Below are 19,898 nucleotides of genomic sequence, written 5' to 3'. Positions count from 1 at the left end.
TATGTTGTACACTGCCCTGAGTATTTTGAGAAGGGCGGCATACAAGACAATCAATCAATCAATCAATCAATCAATCAATCAAACAAACAAACGTTTGTTTGTTTGTTGGTTGGTTGGTTGGTTCGTTTGTTTATTTGACTTCTATGCCGCCCAATCCCAAAGGACTCAGGATTTATTTACAAACAAACAAACAGAACGCAAAATTACAAACTAGAACAGGATTGTTAAACTTATGGCCCACAGGTTGGATGTGTCATGCACTGGACATGCCCAACTCCGTTTTAGCAAAGTGGGGGGAGTTGCAATACATGATGTGACGACAATGTGTTATTTCCAGTTTGATAGTCCTGATCTAGAACATCAATAAAAAGATTCATATTCAATGATGCTACACACAAGAACCAATATATACTTTATAAATGTGGCTATTCTTTCATATTTCATTATAATAGGTTATTTTCCAACTGACTGTTAGTAAAAGATCCAATCTGAGTTGGTCTCTGGACCAAAAGTTTACTCTTCTGAGCTTTTGAGGTCATGTTGGAATGCATCCTCAGGGAACTTCTTTCTACTGAAATATCCTTTGGGCTACTCTAGGAGTTATATTTAGGTGGCTATTTATGAATCATATTTATGTGACCATAACTGCCCAATATTGCTTGTCCAGAAAAACATATCTGGTGAATTCACATTTCAAGCCTTTGATTTTCATATATATGCATATTTTATTATATTTTATTATTATACATGCCACGATATTTTTAAAAAATGACACCCATTTTGTGTAACCCTGAGCCATAACTTTATTAGATTTACATCAGCACTTTCTTATGAGAGTGTTAACTAATATATTACAGGACTGCAATGATTTTCTGTATATTCTGCACACATAGAAAGATGCTGAGGAATTCCAAAAATGGCATGTGCCTTCTAGACAAAGGAGGCCTGATTTATAAAACTCCTTGCTCTTAATGTTCATATGAAGATATACATTTTGCGTAGTGTAGCTATGTTTTTTTCTGAAAGCTTACACGACTCAAAATCAAACCTTTTTATAAGTGTAACTCTCACGATTTTGGGTGCAGACCAGATTGCCTGAACCATTAACAACCCACTGGTGATGTCAGGATGGCTGTTGCCAGTTTGTAGGCACTGCCATCTTTTCTCTCTCTTTTTTGCAATTTTTGATGACTTTTTTACTGCTTGAATATTGTTTCTGCTGCTGCTGCTTGTGAAAGGGCCCTCCTAGCTGCCCCCGGATTGAAACTGACCTTTATTCCTTTTTTCCAATATCCTGGAAAAAAGTGAGTAATTGGTTGCATCAAATAACAAACATAACAATAGAATATACACCAGAATTCTTTTTATTTGGCATTATGAAAGGATCCTATACCAAAAAAAGTTAAATATTTAATCCTGCATATAATAACAGTGGCAAGGATCGTATTTGTGCAGAAATGGAAAAACCCGCAACTGCCCGAGGACAAAGAGTCTTCGGAGAGGGGCGGCATACAAATCCAAATAATAAATAAATAAAATAAATAAAGAGATTATCAAGAAAATATATGAGTGCATGGAGATGGACAGACTGACCATGGAACTAAACAATCAAAAAGATTCGGACTAATCTACAATCTGGACAAAATGGTATTTATGGACTAAAAAAAGAAAGTCAAAATAAACACCGGAATAAAACATCAAGATATACAAGAACAATTAAAAGATAATATAGATAAAAATGTATATACAAGACGATGATACACATGTAAATAAGATTATGTATTGTTTTTAAAACTGAAAAAATTCAATAAATATATATACATATTTCTAAAAGAAACTGACCTTTATTCCTTCACTCGAAGCACATCGGATCATCTCTTCAGCTGTGTTTTGGGCCAATTCCAGCTACTGAGCATGTGTAGAAGCCAAATTGGATGAAAGAAAGCACATATGTCCAAACGGAGCATTCCCACATTCACAAAATGTCCTGATGCAAACTAGCAATGAGGTAAGTAGGAACCCACCCCTAGTACAGACCATTAGTAACTTTCTAGTTAAAATCACCCAGGCCGTCATGCAATTACAAGTTTGAATGTAGAATAGACATTGGATGAAATTCATCTACTGTAGTTAAAACAATCTGTGTGACTAATTAGATATAAGACACAGGGAGGATAGCATATTTGCTTACAATAAGTGAGCCATCATCAAATGTTTCTCAAATTCTTGCTCTGCTTATAAAACAAAATGAAGAGACCCTGAGAAAACCTGTAGTACTTCAGACATCAGTGACAAAGGACTATGATTATGTTCTAAACTTGATGAATTGTAGAGAATAAATCTTCCAAAGTCATAATTTCTATTTTTCTTTTATGATTGGTCACTAGTATTCTTATTCTGGTCATCTTATTCTATAGTTCATTCAGCCAACGCACTTGAATTTAAAAAAAATCATACCCCACTGATTTCAAAAGGGACTGGACTGGCTTATATCCAAGTATTTTAGCTTAACTGGCTTGTGGATGAAACAAGTTACATTCCTCTTTAAGTCCCAGAGGCAGCAACATTCCACAGAAAAAGCCATTTAATGAGGATTTCAGATCAGTCTGGTGAGGAACAGAGTTGTGATAAAGCCAGAAGCTTATGACTTGCCAAACCAATCTGTAATCCTAAGGAATGTCTTTCTAAAGGGACTTTATTGCTATAATATCACTAATATATTGAAGTTTAGCTTTCTCTCTCTTTTTTTGCACAAAACTATTCAAATGTTCTAATTAACTTCTGAGTGATTAATTAGTTTTGAATTTTATTATTTGGTCTCTCTAAATGGAGTTTCTTATTGGTGTTGCACTTGATAAAAATACCATTGCTTCTGGAGAGTAATTTAGGTCTCTGTCAAAATGGAGAAAACTTTTATGAGTTTGTTTTATTATTTCCTTGTGTTTATACTTACATTAGAATATGAAAACTACTTTTAGTTATGGGTGTGGGGAACAAAAACATGTCATGTAAATCAAATTTTAATTTTATACATAGAAGAGAAGAAATATAAAATGATGTTCCCTGTATTGAAAATTGGCATTATCACCCTGATCCAGACATCTGTGCATATTATATAATGAGCAAATGGACTATTTGCAAATTTATCTAATCACTTTAATAATTAAAGGAAAAGCCATTATGTATGCATAACAATAGCCATGGAAATGCACGACCGGCGGCTTAAACCGCCGGCTGAAATTCCCTACGGAGCAGGGGGACGCTGCCGGCAGCTCAGTTGAGCTCCGAATTTCCGGGTTCCTTGGAACCTGGAAATTTGGCTTCTGGCTGCGCGCCAAGTTGGCGCACTATCTAGTGGTCATAGGAGGAGGTCCTAGATCGCCCTGTTTAAGGGCGATCCGAACAGGACCTCCTCCTTGCTTTCCTGGCTCCCGAAAGGGAACACCCACCCACCCTCCGCTATTAACAGTGTGTCCTAAGGAGGTCACCTCGTAGCCGAATAGGAATTTTTTGCGCCCTCCCCTTTAGAGGCGGCCGTTTTTTCACCTATTCCACACTGACAGTATGGACTGGATTGGTTAGGGGGTGCAGCGCACTTAGTTGTTAGCATAGGCCTCCCTTTGGTCATTGGGGTTTGACAGGTTAGGGGCGGAAATGGGCAATTAGAAGCAACTGCGCATGCTCCTTTGGGCATCCTTTAAAGGGGGATGGACCACCTCTCTCCAGGAACTAGAGGTTGGAACAACTTTGGGGATTGGAGAGAGGATGTCCATGGGAATCACCGGATCCAATTTCCCACGGGGATTGGAGGGTGAACTCCTCTCACATGACGAAGGGGCGTGGCTTGGATCCAGGTGAAGGTGGCTACCTTCACCTGGTTCAGCAAGGAGTTTTTGCCCAATCTTGCCAAGGAAGTTTTTGGTAGGAATTTCCGCCCCGTTAGTTTTGGCCTCTGCAGGTCCTTAGTTAAGTTTGAATTTAAATATTTAAATTTACGTATTCAATTTTATTTAAATTTATGCTAATTTAATAAAATGACCCTTATTTAATCCACAATACGTCTCAGGGTCTTTACTCCGCTTCTGGGTGGAATTGAATAGCTGTGGTTCCCTTTCAAATCACTGTATCTAGATATATTTCTTTTTAGGAGAATATTCTATTTTTAGCTATTTGTCTAGGTAAAAAACACAATGTACTGAGTTTTGGGACACATACAAAGCTTTCTTGATTTGTGGAGAAACTGGAGAATGCTTACATTTGTCTGTGCATTTGCTTCTACAGGGACAGAAATGTTTTATTAAATAAAAGTAGATACACCATACGAAATGGGCAGTAGCTGGTTTGGTTGATCATTCTGATCACTATAAGTTTCCAGTATTTTGTAGGTGCATCACCCATAATATGTTCCAGCCTTCATCAAATAACTGTTGCTATTTCTTTAGTCTGTTCATGCAATATACATGGACTATATCTGCTCAATAACAGTTTATTTTTCAAATCTTAACTTTTTTTAAAAAAAAGCTCCTAATGAAAATCCAAGTTACTATATGCAGGCATTCCCCTGTTTCTGAGAATAAACATGTTTTTTGACACATAGTGCAGGTTCAAGAAAAGATAGTATATATTTAAATATTTACATCATGATATCAGGTAGGTTGACATCCTTATAATCTACATTTCTATTGATATAAATACATTATATATTTATTCATGTATACACTATCATTTTTGTATTCTTTCTATCATCCATCTTTTACTAGTGTTTTGAATTTCTTTTTTGTGCCCATTTGTACCATTTAGTCCAGGTTGTGTAGTAATCTGAGTCTTTTTGATCCTTTAATTCCATCATTAGTTTGTCCTTTTCTGCGTATTCATATATTTTCTTCATAATCTCCTCAGCGGGTATCTGCAAGTCTTTCCATTTTTATGCATAGACAATTCTTGCAACCGTTGTTATATGTAAAATTAAATATTTCATATAATTTAATTTAATTTAATAAATTTATAAGAAATAGGGTTAGGAATGTAATGTATGTATCCAATCTGATAACTATATTGCACTGTATTGTAAATTGTAAATATGAGAAAAACCAGCAAAAGGCATAATTACGAAAGAATAAGATTGAAAGCAAATCCTTCATTTTTACTCTCTTTCTGCCTTTAAAATATAGAGATGTTGAATGTGGGGTGCAAATTTCTCATCAGACACTAGATGACAGCAAAGATGTTGATTTTTCTGGATCTCTTTGGTCAACTGGATTTTTTGCTAGTAAGATACAGTACTGTATAGGCGTGCACACATAACACACAGCCCCTCCCAATAAACTTAAAAAAAAAATAAGAGGAAGAAAAGAAAGCTTATAGCAAAATTAACTTTGGTAATTCAGTGTGAAAACCTTGAAAAAGACATTGGATTTAATGAATATTGGATTTAATGAATGCAATATTTAATCACAAGATCTGGAGGTTATAAAATGGGAATGGGTTAGGGTTTGTGTGGGATTGTAAATTGGGGCTTTAAAAGTCACTCCATGAGGTGCAATTGAACACATATTATTAAAAGAAGCAGAAAAGCATGTATTTCAATAATTAAAACCATGATTTCAGCAAGTGCTTATCTGCCTGCTGTGCAAGATTAAAAATGTTAGATGTTTACATGGACTCTAAAGCAATTTCTTCTTTAGTGATGATTGTTATATCTATTTAGAAAAGGTAATAATACCTGATGAAATGTATTATTCATTTTGTGTATTTCTCTTATTGGTAGCCATTTAAGAGGTGAGTATGTGTATGAAATCAATAGTGAGTAATAAGATATGGTGGAATATCCTTGAACATTCACCAGAAGGATTATTGTTATTTTGTGTATCTATGTACAAATCTTTATGCGTTCATTGAGATATAAGTCAAGCAACAGTCTTTCATTCCTCCTTTTCTTCTTCTGTATCTGCTTCCCTTTTTTCTTCTCATTTCTTTTCTATCACTCTCTTCTTGCAATTTTAAAAACAATCTCACCCACTAAACTTGAATAAAGTCTATCAGAACTTATTCAGTTTGTGATATCAACCTGAATTAGGTGGTTCAAGTGAGCAAGTTGCCCACTACTGTTAAAATAGATAATAAAGAACATAAGGTAAAATGACCTTTATACTTCTTAGTTAAATATATCTATGCATTTTCTTATGGTACAAATTATTTTATGATTATCTAATATTTTGAGAAATATCTGCTAAAGTGATTGTTTAGAATAAATTATTGGTAATTATTTGGTGACAATTTACTATGGAGGAAAACCTTTGTCCACCCCAAAAAAGATGGGAGAGGGATGATCCTGTCAGCATTATGCAAATGTTTGGTTATTAACAATTCAGAAAGGGCAGCGCCGGACTTACCTGGCTGGCAGGCTTTGCTGGAGGGACCGGGAGACACGGTCCCTCATGGCGGCCGCCATCTTGGATCCCGGGCGAAGTCTCGCGTTGCGAGACTTCGCTCGGGAGATCAGGGCCTGATTGGCCAGGCTCCTGATTGGTCCGGGCGGGGCCTGCTTGCCCTATATAAGGGCGAGCAGGCCCGGGGCTCTCCCTTTTCGCCCGGACTGCAGAGAAGAGCAGACGTCCGTTCGTCTGCTCCGGCGGCCATTTTGCTTGGCGACCTCGTGTGAGGCGCCATTTTGTGGCCTGTAGTTCAAGCGGAAAGCCTTCCTGATATCAGCGGAGCCAGCATCGGCTGGGCTCCGCTCTGGTTTGAGCCTCATTGCCTGTTTTCGGGTGGTGGGAGGTGCTGCCTTTTGGTGGCCTCGCGGGCCCGCGGGGATCACTGGGTGGCTTGTGGCCTGGGCATAAAGGCCTGGTGTTGGGCCTTGTTGCCCATTGGGAGGGGGGATTCGCCTCTTGATAGGGTTTTGCACTGCTGAGGCCTGCTGCTTAAGGCAGGCCTTGCCCAAAGGGTGCAGGGTCCGTAGGGGGGGGCCTTGGTCCTGCCCTATCCCTTTCTTCTTGTTAAATTAGATTTGTAGTTGCTGTAATGGCCCCTAAAAAGCGGCAACCTAAGGCCCTCCCGGCCCAACCAGTGGTGCGGCCTAGGAGGGCTGCCAGGCCGTCTGCCCGGGCTCGGGCTGCGGCAGCGGGCCCCCCGGGGGGGATCCCGGTGGGGGGGGTGGTAGGGTTTGTGCCCACAGTCCCTCAACCCGTGATGTCCCCTTCTCTCTCCTGGGCTAGGGTCTTGGAGCGGCTTGACGACTTGGAGAGGTGGCGGTCGGGGGCAGGCCCGGAGGGGCTTTCCTCGACTGCCACCGCAGCATGGGGCGCAGACCCCGAAGAGGAGTCGGCCCCAGAAGGGCACGTGCCCCACAACACGCAGATGGCTGGCACCGGGCAGCCGGGCCACGCCGGGCAGACGGCCCACACCGGGCAGATGGCCCAGTCGGGGCAGTGGTCATCGTTCCAGGGCCCAACCAGGATGGGCCCACCGTGGATGGCTTCTACCCCTTACGGGACAGGTGAGGTTGCACCACAGGTAGGCACATCACCGCTCTTGCCCGTCCAGGGTCCCGGGTTCATCCCGCCCGCTTTGGGGGGTGGCAACAGCTTTGGGGGGACTGCTGCAGGCACCTGTGGACAGGTCTGGTCCCCGCCGGCTCCGCCAGTGGGGGCGGCGGGGGTACCTGTCCCACCCGGGGCGGGGGTGGGGGGTTGGATCCCTCCTCCACCGGCCATTATGCCACCGGTCCCGTTCATGTATCCACCGGGGCTTGGGGTGCTGGGCTTGGGGGCCACCACGGTGTGGGACCCGTTCGCCAGCATCAAGCCTGGGGCCATCCCTTGTGGGTTGCCCGCGACGCCTTTAGGGTACCATCTTCACCCGTCAGTGAAGGAGGCAATCTGGCGGGGGGAGTATGTTGATCTTTTCTCCATTTTAAACAGGGAGGTCCCTAAGCAGGACAAGGAGGTGGTCCCTGGGGAGAAGGTTAAGAAAACAAAGGTCACAAAGTGCTTCAGCTCATGGCTGTACGCCTTTCTGACCTTTGTGTCGGTGGTAATTCAGAGGCAGCTGGGTAGGGCCGCTGCCTTGCTGAAGTACATCGACCTTATAGCGAGGGCCCATTTTGAATATGGGGGCACCATATGGAGGCATTACGACAAGGGGTTCAGGATGCGTATTGCCCATGACCCCTACTTGCCTTGGGATATGGTGGTTCCGGACCTGTGGTTCCAGGCCACGCATATGTCAGGGAAGGAGGGCTGCGATAGGACCGATAGCGGTCACTTTATGGAAGAGGAGCCCGTGGCGCCCGCGCCGGCCAAGGCCGTGGCGGGCGCCGTTGGAAAAGGGGCCTCTTTGGTGTGTCACAACTTCGCTGCAAAGGGGGCGTGTTTTCGTCCCATTTGCAGGTTTCGTCACGCCTGCGGGAGTTGTGGGGGGAACCATTCCGCAGCCGTGTGCCCCCGCCCCAAGAAGGGGATTGAAAAGAAAGGCTCGGGTCTCCCAAAGCCTCCCCCACCTGCTGGGGGAAAAGGGGCCCAGCCCAATTAATTTAATGGTGCTTGAGGGTTGGTTGGGTGACTACCACCCTCGCTCGAGAGCGGCCGCTCTCTTGCTAGGTTTTTCAGAGGGATTTAGGATCCCTTACCTGGGTGTTAGGAGGGCCTTCATGTCTGACAACCTTAGGTCGGTTGTTGGTCATGAAGACATTGTTAGGGAGAAGATTCGGAAGGAGGTGGCCGAGGGCAGGGTCCTCGGGCCTTTCCCCGAACCGCCCTTCCCGAGTCTTCGCGTGTCTCCCTTAGGTGTGGTCCCCAAAAAGGCGAATGGTGAATTTAGGTTGATTCACCATTTGTCTTTTCCAAAAGGGGAGTCAGTGAATGATTTCATTCCTGACGAGCTGTGTTCAGTCCGGTATGCATCCTTTGATGCAGCCGTGACTATGGTTAGGAAGTGTGGGGTGGGAGCCCTTATGGGTAAATGCGACATTAAGTCGGCATTCCGGCTCCTCCCCATACACCCAGACGACTTTGAGCTGTTGGGCTTCCATTTCGGAGGGGGTTATTACGTGGACAGGGCCTTGCCAATGGGTTGCTCTGTCTCGTGCTCTCTTTTTGAGAGTTTTAGCACCTTTTTGGAGTGGGCGCTCAGGAGGCAAAGTGGTCTGGGTACGGTCGTTCACTACTTGATGATTTCCTGTTGGCGGGGCCTGCGCATTCGGAGCAATGTTTTGCCCTGATGCGGGATTTCGAAGCCCTTTGTGCTCAATTGGGGGTGTCTTTAGCCTCTGAGAAGACCGAAGGCCCCGCCACCAGGATTACCTTTCTGGGTATTGAATTGGACTCAGAGGAGCAATCTTCTAGGTTGCCCCTAGAGAAGTTGGTCAAGATTAAAAGGAAGCTTGATGAGGTGCTGGGCTGCCGGTAGGTGACCCTACGGCAGCTTCAGGAATTGGCAGGCATTCTTAATTTTGCCTGTCGGGTAGTTGTTCCTGGTAGGGCTTTTTCCAGGAGGTTGTATGATGCGATGAAGGGGCTCCGTTTGCCCCATCATCGTACCCGCCTCGGCGCTGGGGTCAGGGCTGACCTCGGTGTGTGGCGGGATTTCTTGGTCAGGTTCAATGGTCTGTCTTTCTGGCGGCACGAGCTTCTTTTGGAAGCTGAGTTGCAGCTCTGCTCTGATGCTGCGGGGACTTGTGGTTTCGGGGTAGTGTTAGGTGACCAGTAGTGCTGGTCGGCATGGCCTCCGAAATGGAGTGCCTCTTCGTTGGTTAAGGACCTGACGTTCTTGGAGCTCTTCCCCTTAATAGTGGCCTTAGAGCTTTGGGGGGAGCAGTTTAGGGACAAGACCGTGCACTTTTGGTGTGACAACCTAGCGGTTGTCCATGTGGTGAAGGCCCTGTCCTCAAAGAGCGACAGGGTCATGCGGCTTGTCCGCCATTTTGTGCACAGGTCCTTGTCTCTAAACGCATTGTTTTTGGGTAAGCATGTCCCTGGGTTGGATAACGGGGTCGCTGATGCCTTGTCCCGTGGTCAGTTGTCCAAGTTTCGGACCCTGGCCCCGTGGGCCCGAGAGTTGCCAGAGGAGTTTCCCGGCCACCTCTGGAGTCTGGGAGGGATCCAGAGTGGTGGAGAGACTAGGCATCCCGGGCAATCCCCTTGTCTGTAGCGCCCGGCACCCTTGGGGCATACCAGCGTGCGGGCAAGGAGTTTGGGGATTTCAGGCAGGGCAGGGGTTACCAGCTTAGCTGGCCCGTCCCTGTATAGCGCCTGGCCGGGTTCTGCGTCCAGCTTGGGCAGCGTGGCCTGTCAGTTAGGACGATCCGGTCCTGGTTAGCCGGCCTCGCCTTTCTGTACAAGGCGGGGGGGTTTGCAGTTTTTTCGGGTGACTTTGCATCCGGTAGGTGCTGGAAGGCCGTATGAGGCAGCGAGCGGGGGCCCCTGGTGACACTCGTCAGGCTCTGACGGTGGAGCAGCTGTCTTTAATCAACGTGGTTTTTGGCAGTCTGTGTTCCTCATTGTAAGAGGCCCGTCTTTTTGGGGGAAGCGACTTGTGTCATATGTTTTGCGGCCCTTGGGGTCAGTGAGGCCTGGCCTCATCTCAGGCTGACAATTCGCTCCGTGCCTTCCAGCACGCTGATCTGGCCTTTAGACAAGGAGGGGTGTCCCTTGTGGTAAGGCAGTCTAAGTCAGATCAGCTACGCAGAGGGGTTACCATCTAACTTAGTGCGGCCGCCGACCAATCGGTGTGTACGGTGGCCGCCCTACAGCTTTGTTGTTTTTTGCGGGGGTCAGGTCCGGGGTACCCGTCTAGGCATTGGGACGGTACCCCTTCTGACCCGTTTACAATTTTGTGCGTTAGTACCCAGGGCAATGGCCCAGGTGGGCACGGATCCCGCCGGTTATGGAACGCGTTCGTTCCGTATCGGCGCCGCCACTAGCACAGCACTTTCTGGTTTCCCGGCCCACTGGATTCGGGTGATCGGCCGCTGGCGGTCAGCGGCATATTTGGGTTATGTTAGGCCCGCTGAGGATCCTATGCAGGACTTAGGCTAGGTGACCTCTCTGTGTGTGTGTCCTCTTGCAGGTCCCCAGGCTGACATGAAACCGACGGCGCTGCTGTGTGGCCACAGCATGATTTGCTGGGCCAGCCGCCTGGCGGCCAGGAGCACCATCGGGACCCAGCCGTCCCTGGGGCGGTGGGTCAGGGTTGCCTGGATGGGCCGGAGAGGTATGCGGTGGGAGGGTCTCCTACCGGCGTTGCTGGGCGGTCAGCATTCTGTGGCTGCGCCCGGCAATATGGGGGGCGGCTCCTGGAGTCGTGCCCAAAGGGGTCTGGGTGGGCAGCGGTCTGTGGCCGCACCCAGGTGGCTGGTATTGCACTTAGGTGGCGATGACCTGTGCATACTGGGAGGCCTGGCGCTGATCATCCAGGCACGCGAAGACCTGCGAAGGCTTCGTGAGGTATGGCCCACCACGCAAGTGGTGTGGTCAGAAATATTACCTAGGCTTGTGTGGAGGGATGCCTCTTCCCTTAGGGCCATTCACCGGGCTAGGCGACGGGTGAATAGGGCTATGGGTAAAACGGTTAGGGAATTGGGTGGAGTGGTAGTACCCCATCCCCTTATCTCAATAGACCGGCCATGGCTTTACCGGGATGATGGCGTTCACCTGTCTGAGCGGGGGAACGCCATCTTCTTACAGGACCTGCAGCGGTCTCTGCGTGAGCTGGCGCAGCTAGAGGGGGGAGTCGGGGGGCCAAGATAGAGATCTGACCCCCACTCCTGTGGCAGGTTAGGGGCGGAAAACTGGGGTGGTTTAGCAACCGCGCGTTCTCCCTTGGGCATCTTTGGGGATGATTGACAGGTTCTCCGCAAGCTCATGGAGGGAGTTTCTGCCTGAGCAGCTGGGGGGAACCTGTCTTTGGGTCCTGCACCTTTAATTCCCCGATTCGGGTTAGCCGGTGGGACCCCCCTCATGCACAGCATGGCAGAAAAAGGTCGCAGGTGACGGCCTGGCCCTCACCTGGACCTTGCATCGAGATACGCCCATGAGTTGCCCAGGAATGTTTGTTGGCATAACGTCATTTCCGCCCCGGAAGTAGTTGTTTGACCCTGCAGGTCCATTTCCGGGTCATAGTTGTTTATGCTAATTTATGCAAAGTATTTGAATAAATTATGCAAATTTATGTTAATAAAAATGACCCAATTTAAATCCAGCTCTGGTGTCCGTGTCGTTACTCCGTCTCTCCAGCAAATGGCTATGGCCAGTGTGGTCTCAATTTTTTAAAGTTCAAGAACTATAACACACTGTAAAAGGATTATGAAAAGTTTGATTCAACATGTCTATATGGCACCAGATAGAAATAAGGTGAATTAGGTTGCTTAAGGTGCTAGCTAACTTTGTGGACTAATCCAATCCATAAAATAAATCTCTGGTTCCCTAGCAATCTACTGTGTTTCTCCAATTTGCATGCCTGTATCTAATATTAGCTCTACACCCAAAATAAGCCATAATTAAGGCCCGCCCACCATTTGTACGAGATGGGACGAGATGCAGACCTAGGGAGGGGTAAGCAGTTGGATGCACCCACTTACCTTAGGACCTCCGCAGTCAGGCCTCTCATGCCTCAACACCTGTCATGCCACTACCCTGCCTTTTCTGCAGCTGCTTGTGGCCACTCACAAATGGACACTGAAAGGCTCACCACGCTAGTGGAAGGACAATATGAGGTTCATTGCACTGATGGAGTCCCTTGTGGCAGGACACCATGGCTCATCACCATGGCTCATCACATGTGCAATGGCACAACGCACCATGCAACATCCTGCCACGAGCAGCTGCACCAATGCAATGAGCCTTGTGGCATCCCTCAGAGAGTAGCTGCATTGGTGCAATGAGGCTCTGAGAGTGGCTCCACCAGTGCAATGAGATTGCTGCAGGCAACTAGACAGAGGGTGAGGAGGGCAGTAGCAGTGTTCCCACTCCTGTTTATTTTTTATTTATTTTATTTATTTATTCATCTGTCCAATACACAAATACATAGGAAGAAAAATAGACATGTGGTAATATATATAAGGGTAAAAGTGAACTCAGAGGAGAGGATATATGAAGGAAGAGAATATATATTATAGGTGAAAGAAAGGAAAGACAATTGGACAGGGGATGAAAGGCACACCAGTGCACTTATGTACGCCCCTTACTGGCCTCTTAGGAACCTGGTGAGGTCAATCGTGGAGAGTCTAAGGGAGAAATGTTGGGGGTTAGGGGTTGACACAATTGAGTCCGGTAATGAGTTCCACGCTTCGATAACTCGATTGTTGAAATCATATTTTTTACAGTCAAGTTTGGAGCGATTCGTATTAAGTTTGAATCTGTTGCGTGCTCTTGTGTTGTTGCGGTTGAAGCTGAAGTAGTCATTGACCGGTAGGACGTTGCAGCATATGATCTTGTGGGCAATACTCAAATTGTGTTTTAGGCGCCGTAGTTCTAGGCTTTTTAGGCCCAGGATTGTTAGTCTATTTTTGTAGGATATTCTGTTTCGAGTGGAGGAGTGAAGGGCTCTTCTGGTGAAATATCTTTGGACATTTTCAAGGGTGTTGATGTCTGAGATGTGGTATGGGTTCCAGAGCAGTAGTCTAGGATAGGTTTGGCAAAAGTTTTGTAGGCTCTTGTGAGTAATGTGAGATTGCCTGAGCAGAAGCTGCGTAGGATCAAGTTAACAACTCTAGAAGCTTTTTTGGCGATATTGTTGCAGTGGTCTCCCCGCTCAACACCTTCTGCACATCAAAAAATTAAGACTTCCCCACAATAAGTCCAAATGCTTATTTTGGGGCCTAAAAGAAAATAAGACTGGGTAGTATGTGGAAACACACTAATGACACTTTTAATAGCACATGAATAAATATTATACATACTAACAATACAAATCAAACTGCTCTTAAAGAAAATACACAATTTTGCACAACTAAAGCATAATCTTGATAATGTGAGAAAAATGTTTTCCCCAACATCTCTGGCCTTGACCTCTAGGGTAACCTTTGGCCTCCCCATTTAGTCCAATTTAGAACTAAATTCAGTAATATAAGTTTAACTAAAATATCAGGAAAACGAAATGGAAATGTGATCAGAGGCAACTTAAATAAATGCGATCAGAGGCAACTTCAATAAAGCAAAAACAAAACAGCTTGATGTTCAGCAAAACAGGTGAGTTATCACCTCAGATTTCCTGCTGACTTATGAATTGAAAACCAAATTGTTTTGACCTGCTTAACTTAACAAATGAAATAAGGGGGAAATGGGCACTTGTCTCCTGAGTTACAACACAGAGCTCTTAACACATTTAGGTTTCATTATACCCATCTCAATACTAGGATGCTTTTGTTTTTAAAGATATCTGTTTATGGTCAGTTTCCTTAATGAAAATTGATGTCAAAATATTTAATTTAATTTAATAAATAGACCTAGTGATTTAATAAAACAATATATTGTGTTAATTCTCCCCCCCCCCCACACACACACAATTATAAATATAAAAAACTACTAAAAAGCAAGGTTTTCATGGTGACTAACTTCCAGAATATAGAGTTTTCAAAAGCCTAAACTGAAAATATTTGGGCAAATAAGTTGTGTACCAGAAACAAGAAGGAAGTCGTACCCATCTTTGATTGATCTTGCCTACTGGCATTTGCCAAAACATTCTTAAGGGTTGATTTCCCCTTAAGGGAGAAGTTACCATTTTATAACCTATCTTTAAAATGTTTGCACTTGCAGTATTGTAACACAGTTTTCTCACTCACTAATACTGTTTTTTGTTTGAATATTTCTGAAAATCTCAGATAGTCAAGGCAAAACAAGGAGAAAGTTGTATATGATAGTAAGATGAGCATTTGCAAGTCTTTCCATCTTGTCCATTGAAGTTTATATCTCAAAGACCTGCCTGATAGTGACTTTGATGTGTTTTGCACACATTAGAAGGAAATTAAATTTCCTATGTGCCAGCACTTTTTTTTGTATTTTTCTCCTGACCTGTTGAAAGTTGATGTGGTTTTAATATCTAGTAAAACTGCTTAACTTTGATATTTTTTTCCTTAGTGTATCTTAAGAAAAATAATCCACTCTTTTGTAAAACCTATTCTAGAAAAATATAAATGGTGTCATGTATAAAATTAATATTTAAATGTAATATATGAATAAGTATATGAGCATGTTACTTTGACTTTTGGCAATATAATCAATAATGTCAACTATTATTGGTATCATAGGTGGAAAAAGAGGAATAAATGACAATATATGTAACAAATAATATGCATTATTTATTTTATAAATGAATATAGCAGCCCATCTCATATGCATGATTGGACGTCTAACAATTAAAATAGAATAAGAATGAACTTAATGTTAAAGATTTACAAAAGGGTGAAATAACATAAAAAATAACAATACCGAGAATCCTCGGTTAACACAACTAGCCGCCCCGAGTCCTCGGAGAGGGACGGCATACAAATCTAATAAATTATTATTATTATTATTATTATTATTATTATTATTATTATTATGTCAGTACAACACAGCAAATGAAATCACTATCCTGGATTTCGTATTTCATCACCAGTTGGGCGCTTCCCAAGCACCTAGGACTGCGAGATGTAGCGGCGAATTATGTTTGCCGATCCCAGTAAAGCGGCCTTTTGCAATTGACAGATGGAGATTTTGTCAATTCCGATGGTTTTCAAATGTCCGCTGAGATCCTTTGGTACTGCGCCCAGCATGCCAAGTACCACTGGACCACTTTCACTGGCTTATGCCAGAGTCATTGCAGCTCGATTTTTAGATCTTCGTATTTCACTAATTTCTCTAGCTGCTTCTCCTCAATTCTGCTGTCCCTTGGGATTGCGATGTCGATGAACCATACTTTCTTTTTCTCCACGATCACAATGACTGGTGTGTTATGCTTCAGAATTCGGTCAGTCTGTATTATTATTATTATTATTATTATTATTATTATTATTATTATTATATAAGACAAAGAAATTGGTTCAGTTATACTATCAGGCCTTAGAGAGAAATATGTAAAAGAACAATATAAATTATGTTTCATGTGTAATAACAAATATTCTTTCTTCATTTATTTTCAAAATTAAACTTGTTTCATTTCATTCAAAATTTAGTGCTTAGGAAAGATAGGCAGACAGCAGTCAACTGCTTCCAAGTGTCTGTTATGAAGGTGACTTGCATTTTTCTTTTCTTTAATTTTAATATGTTCCTGAAATTGGTTGAATCATTTTTGACTGAGTGCTGACTTGTTTGCCAGCATATTATGCCATATTGAAAGTCTAGTCCAGTCATTGATGTTTCTTTTAAAAACACATTAGTGGGTGCTATAGTGGTTAAGCGTATATTAATGTGGAACTGGCCAAGGAATTCTTCCAAAGTGAGTGAATAAATCTGGAACATAATGTGACTACTTTGACACCTTCAAAAAAGATTTTTTGTCCTCAGTTCCACACATTCCAAAGCACTTTGCCAATTGGCTTTGTGTGATTTCCATACCCTGGAAGATAAAAGCAACACAAGTATTCAATTAAAATAAGTACACATAAAATATTTTAGAGCTCAATATATTTCTATTATTTTTTTCTTTGCACCTGTGAAATGCATGGAAGTTGTAGAAGATAAATACTATCAGGACTTATAAATAGTTTGATTCACTGCAGCTTGTAGGATTGAGAATCAATCAAAAGGATTTAAGTTAGTCATGACTTCCAATTATCTCAATGGATTTACTTTAAGTCCAGTTAAGAGTTGGATTCTATTTTTATTTTACTCCAGTTACCACAGATTAATATTTGATTTATTATGTGCCATCAAGCCAGTGTTAACTCTTAGCAACCTTCTCCAAAATGATATGCCCCAGCTGAGCCTTCACATCTACCAGCAGTATATGCATCACCCCTCTAATCAAGTTCATCCAGTACATTTTTATAAACGTAAAAATAAAATGTAAAAATTCTACAACAAATTTCTACCTAACAGGACTTGGTGTTTATTTTATACATAGGAAAATGAAGTCTTCATAGTATAGCTTTATAATCACATAATAGAACTACTACAAAGCTAAAAAACTATTAACTATTTTTAATACCTTCCACCTTGGATGGAGTTGGACAGATGCTAGAGACATGAATGAAGAACCCTAAGAATTTGACCCTGGAGATCTCAATCATATACTTAACCTTTTGAAGTTTAAGGCAAGATTGTCTAAAGTGTAGGAGAACAGCCCTTAGTTTAGAGAGGAGGTTGGCCTGAGAGGTGACAAAGATGAGAACATCATCAAAATACGGCACCACTTCCTGCAAATCCTGGAACAGTATTCCATAAGGCACTAGAATACGCCAGGTGCCACACTAACTCCAAGCTGGAGATGCTTGCACTTAAAAGCACCCTGGTGGGTGACAATTGTTTGAGTCATAGCAGTGGCCTCAACCATTGGAAACTGCTGATAAGCTTGGGTGACATGCAGTTTGGCAAATACAGACCCCTGCAGGAGGTGCCACACTACTGGCACCAGATAGGGGTTCACCTGAAGAGTCTTGTTGAGGGTCACATCTGCACAGATCCTAATAGAACCATAATATTTCAGGGAAATACTTATGGGGGTCTCCCATTTGGAATGTTCCACTACTTCTAATACCCATTTGGCAATCAGTTTATCCAATTCTAAATCAAACTTGGTGCATGGGGCAAGGGGTACCCATCTAGGTTTTAATTGAATAGGGGCTACCTGGGGGTCTAATTTAAAGGAAATGGGGCTTCCCATATAATTACCCAAGCTGCTATTGATCACATCTACAAATTCTGAAGTAAGGTCATAAAATACATTGGGGTATATGAGTGGATGCCAGGTACTGTAAGTCCTAGGGCAGAGAACCAGTCAAGACCCAGCAGTATTGGCAATTGTCCATTCACCATGATGAGTGGCAGGATGTCTGAGAATCTGTGTAATGAGAATATCTGATGTCTGAGAATCTGTCTGTGTAAGAAACAAACCTGGAATGAGCCGCAGCCAATAACTGGGATCAGTTTGCTCTGGTAGTCCTTGAAAGTGATGGGAACAAGATTGGATCAGCTGCTTATCAAAATGAGGCATCAAGTTGTTTATTGTGGTCCATGAGATTGGGGACTTGGAGGAGCCAGTGTGTACCTCTATCTTGCATGGTCTGCCTTCCAGCTGTTCTGAGTGTAAAGTTTGTGAGAGAAGATTATTATTATTATTATTATTATTATTATTAATAATAATAATAATAATAATAATAATGATAATAATAATTTATTAGATTTGTATGCCGCCCATCTCCGAAGACTCAGGGCGGTTCACAACATAACAGCAATACAATATAAATACAAATCTAATGTTAAAAACTTTAAAAGACTAATTTTAAAATACATTGTTATAAAAACTTATCTGTTATCCCACCAGATGGCATTGTTTTGTCAATGGGACCCAGAGAAGGCCAATTCTGTGGGATCAACTCTGTGGGATTGCTGCACAAGCTTGGCTAACTGCCTCAGCTGGAGGACTGTTAACTCTGGTGACAGAGAGATAGTCTTCCCTTCTGTTTGGAGGCTTACGGTAGGTTCTCCTTTGGTAGGCTGGTTCTAGTAGCTCTTCTGTGGCTCTGTATACCCTGGACCCTTGTTGACAGCATGTGGCAGAGCAAAACCTACAATCAGCTCTCAAAGTCTGCATCTTTGCAGGTGGAGTTTTCTTCTCAGTAGTCTTCTACTAGGAAGAAGACTGACTTTTTCCTCCACCTCAGATAGATCATCAAGGTCTGTGTTCTTATGCTTCTGCCAGGCAATGAATTAGAGGTAAGGTGCCTCAAGATTTCAGTGGCTGACCTGGCTTCATGCAAAGTGGTCTGTAGATTAAGCTCTGCTCAGGCTAATAGGTGATGCTGGAGACTGAGGTCTCTAACTCCATAGACCAATTGATCAAGCAAGAGATCATCTAGGTCTGTGAACTCACAGTTTAGAGCAGCAGTGTGAAGGGCAGCCATGATATCTCTCTGGAACTGCTGCAAAGAGGAATGCTGCATTGCAATGCGAGATGATGCTGGACAGTAGTGGTTTTTAAGCTTCTCCAGGAGCATCTCCCATGGCATCATATAGATGGGCTGAGAAGCTGTCAAAGATCTTGCTATGGCAAACATTTTCCTGCTGCGGGAGCTTTTAAAATAGTTCAGCTTCCTGGTGCTGGATAGCTCCGATTGCTCTAAGAACACATTCAAAGTGCATGAGGTAATCACCCCACATATCAGTAACAGGCTCAAAAGGAGCGGATGCTGATAGAGTGTCCAGCCTGACAAGGACAGAATTGGGCGGCAGGCACCCAATGATTTCTTGTCATCCTGGATAGTGACTTAGCTCAGAAGTGGCTCAGCTCAGAAGTGACTCAGCTCTGAAGTGTATCAGCTTGAAAACATGTGATCTTCCCAGAATGATTGCCAGCCATTCTGTCAGAAGTCCAACTCCTTTGCTGCCAGTGTCTAGTCTGAGGAAACCTGGGCTAACAGAATGGAGACAGTACAAGGTTCTAATGACAGCATCACTTTATTCCAACTTCAGCACCACAGGCAACAGCAGAGAACAGAATAGCCATTTGCCACCTGACAGCTCCTTTTTATAGTTGAACTGTCAAACTGGCAACCAATCAGTATGTCCCATTTTTCCTCTTGCTTGCTGCTCGCATCTTAGCCTATCAGGCTTGACTTGTAGACAGCTTGGGTTTTGGTGGCTGTGTAAGTCTGAGGAGTTAACATCAGTGATCTGCAGAGAATATATAAATAATGGACTATTGATTTAAAAATCAATCAAGGAATATTCAAGTGCTAGATGAGTCTGGGAATTTATTCAAAA

Source organism: Erythrolamprus reginae, chromosome Z, assembly GCF_031021105.1.
Source record: "Erythrolamprus reginae isolate rEryReg1 chromosome Z, rEryReg1.hap1, whole genome shotgun sequence".
Taxonomy (NCBI): domain Eukaryota; kingdom Metazoa; phylum Chordata; class Lepidosauria; order Squamata; family Dipsadidae; genus Erythrolamprus; species Erythrolamprus reginae.
Note: the sequence above shows the minus strand (reverse complement) of the source record.